Source organism: Hipposideros armiger, unplaced genomic scaffold (assembly GCF_001890085.2).
Source record: "Hipposideros armiger isolate ML-2016 unplaced genomic scaffold, ASM189008v1 scaffold_329, whole genome shotgun sequence".
Lineage (NCBI taxonomy): Eukaryota > Metazoa > Chordata > Mammalia > Chiroptera > Hipposideridae > Hipposideros > Hipposideros armiger.
Genome location: NW_017731679.1, coordinates 194171 through 197623, shown reverse-complemented (window position 1 = coordinate 197623; position 3453 = coordinate 194171).

Here is a 3453-nt window from a genome sequence, read left to right as displayed (position 1 = left end):
TTATGCCGCCAGAGACTCATGGCAGCCCAGCTCCAGGTCAAGCTGTTGTTCACCATCTTAGCTGTAGAGGGCAGTGTCACTGGCCCTCATGCGAAATCCCAACCGGGGCCTTGCTGCACAGAGCTGGCGTCCCAAGCCAGCTCTTAACCAACGCACCACTCTGCCGGCCTGGCAATTATGTCTTTTAAGCTTACTATGGTAACGTAAAGGTAGAGCTAAATCTGTATGAACTTATTTTGTCATGTGACCTATAAGTGTCATGGTTCATCTTTTATAATCTTACTTTTTATATATTTTGTTTTCTCATTTCCATAGTGTAATAGTGTATTTACAGCTCTTGGTCTTATCTAATTTTATAGTATCATTCTTATTTCTCCTATAAGTTTTATTACTAGTAACTACTTAACAAAGATATTATAGTGAAGCCACATAGCCCACCCTGCAGGCTGCAACTGCAGTGTTTGCCTTTCCAGGAAATCCCACACTGCACCCACTCAGCCCAGGTTCCAGGACCCAACCCCACTCCTCAGGCGTGTCCCCCCAACTCCTGTGTTGCAAGACAAGAGTTTCCTGATGGAGGGGCCTGGTGAAGGGGCCAGCTCCCCATTACAGACCGCTGGCCAATGAGCTGGGTGAGAAATCGTTAGCAATACCCTGAGGCTGTCCTTCAGGGGAAAGGCTGTCCTTCAGGGACAGGCAGCTATGGTCTTCTGGGACAAATTCTAGACACCTCACAGCTGCCCGGGAAAGCAACAGGCCCCAACGATAATAGTTCGGCTTGGTGTGGCCTTGGACCTTGTCAAGCATCAGAGTGGGTTCCCGGTTTCTTACCAGAAGTCCACGTTGCTGCCCTGGCTTCATGGAAAGTTGTAGATTTGAGATGGAGGCTGCACAGTTCACTCCTGCATTCTGTCCTATGGTGGTCTGCACAGCCCTAGAGGCAAGGCGTCTCTCTGCATTTGGCAGGGCCCTGAGGGCGAAGCACCTCTGCAATGAGAGTTGGGAGCTGGGGGAAGCATTGGGGTTCTCTAGATAGGTAGTCTTTGTTCAGGCATTTTATTTCTCTGCTCAGTTTTTCTTCACCCACAAACATTTGTNTCTTAGAAAAGAAAAAATAAACGTGTACGATGGGAATGGAATATGTAAATCCATTCTACTGAATATTCTGATGTTTTATTAGAGGTAGTTCAACACACACACACAAACACACACACACACACACACACACACACACACACACACACACACACAGAGGCCTTAATTTAGCCCCATAATATAACAGGCATTACTTACCTCATCTGTGCCCCAAACTCTTTACAGTAAATATAGGTTGCATCTACATCCAATATCTCTTCTTTACCACATGAAGAGATCAATTACTTGTGACCCTATAAAAAAAGAAACACGTTTTGCTTTGGAAAACCCAAACTCACTAACAGATAGGTTTAAAAGAGAAATTATCAACTTAAATTAAAATATATTTATATATCTTTTCACTAGGCTTTTTAAAAGGTGAAACCCCTCCCTACCCTGGAATAAGGGGGACACTGTTTTTCAAACTGAGTGGGTAGATTCTTCCTACAAACATGAGTTTACCTAAGTACAAATAGGGCTCTTGTCCAATCTCTGCCCTGAGATTTCAGAAAAGATTTCAATGGGAAAATGTCTTGTAAAGAGTAAGCTTAATCTACTTAATTTTTATTATAATTACTACTATCGTGCATTTGTTTGTACTATCATTTTTGTGTTTTTACCAAGCTTTGCTTGATTTTTTTTGTCTCCTTTTCTACCTTCTATTGCTGTGATTACATTTTCTGTATTCATTTGTTTTACTCTTTACTTATTTAAAAACTATGTTTTAGTCTTTTCTCAAGAATGTTTAGGCTTAAATTTTAACCAACATACTTGATTTAACAATATCTAAGTGTAATCATTATTTCTGCCTTCCTCCTGAATACATACCCTTAGAACTTGTACACTAAATCCCTTATTACATTGTTTTCTAGTATATTATTTGGTTTCAATGATTTTGATAATTCACAAAATTACTCCACACTATCATTATTTTATCAGTGCATCTTTATATCAACTCACATACTTCTTGTCTCTTGCATTTTCCAGATTCTATATTTCCTGAATTAGACCTTTTATTAGTTCTTCCAGTTAAAGCCTGGGAGTAGTCAAATCTCTCAGACTATCCAAAAATGTCTCTTTTTCTGCATTATTCTTATATAGAACTTCAACTGTGCATAAAATTTAAACATTTGAAGATATTATTCCATTTTCTTTTGGCTTCTGTTACTGTTCATGAGTGGTCCACACTAGGTATAATTGTTGTTTTGTAGGTAATCTGTCTCTGTTCAGGTTAAGATTTTTTTATTGTTCTTGTAAACTTTTTTATGTTTATACATATGTAAACTTTTTATATTTATACAATGTGATTTTTATACATATAAATAAAATCTTGCTTGGGACTCAGTGTGCTTCTTCAATCTGATGACTTTCTTTGATTGTGGAAAAATTCCACATTTTTAAAAAAATGTTCTTTCTGCCATTAAATCTTCTCAATCTATTCTTTGCTTTGTATCTCAGTCTATGCTTTTATTATCGCTTTCTGTACATTGTCAAACCTATTTTCAGTTCTTGTCATAATTTTGTGTGATCCACAATGTAATTGTTTGAGGATATTTTTAACATAAAATTCAAAAATGATGTCTAGAAGTTCTATGTGGTTCTTTTTCAAATTTGCCAGTTCCATACATATATATATATATATAAAACTTCATCATAATTGTCATCCTCTTTCTGTCTTGAATTTTATTCCAAACCCTTTCAAATTATTACATTTCCTTAAGTTCTTTGAGATGCTAATTTTCCTGTTTGTGTTTTCACTGAATGTCCTCTACAGCAAGTTGTTTGCTTATGTGGCTTATATTTTTGTTGTTGTTATGAACTCATTTTTAGTCCAGATTACCTTTTTTATGAGTTTTGTGACTTTGGGTTATGGAAACATCCCCATTTTGTATTTAGTTCTGCTATGAATTCTAGGAATTTCACTGGTCAAGAAAAGCATAATAATTTCTCAGTTTGAAACTGCCATATAACGCAAGTAGTGTCAGAATCGGGGTTCCATTTGTGGATAATCCTTGAGGTTTCTATTACTTAGAGAATAATTTTCTCCCCATCCTCAACACCAAACTCATTTCTGTTTCATTGAGGAGTTTTTCTAGGAACCTTTTTAAAAGTGTGAAACCCTTTATGGTTCCAGCTTATACTAGGTTTTCAGGTTCAACTCCTCAACTCTTGGTGGCCAGGACCACATTTCTTAGCATTAAATCTCTAGTCCCCGGACATTATTGTTTATGTAGACCACAGGCATCATCTTGGGTGCTCTGGCTTTGAGTTTCTTTTTTTATTTCTGGTTCCTGTGAATTGGCAATTATGTCTTTTTTT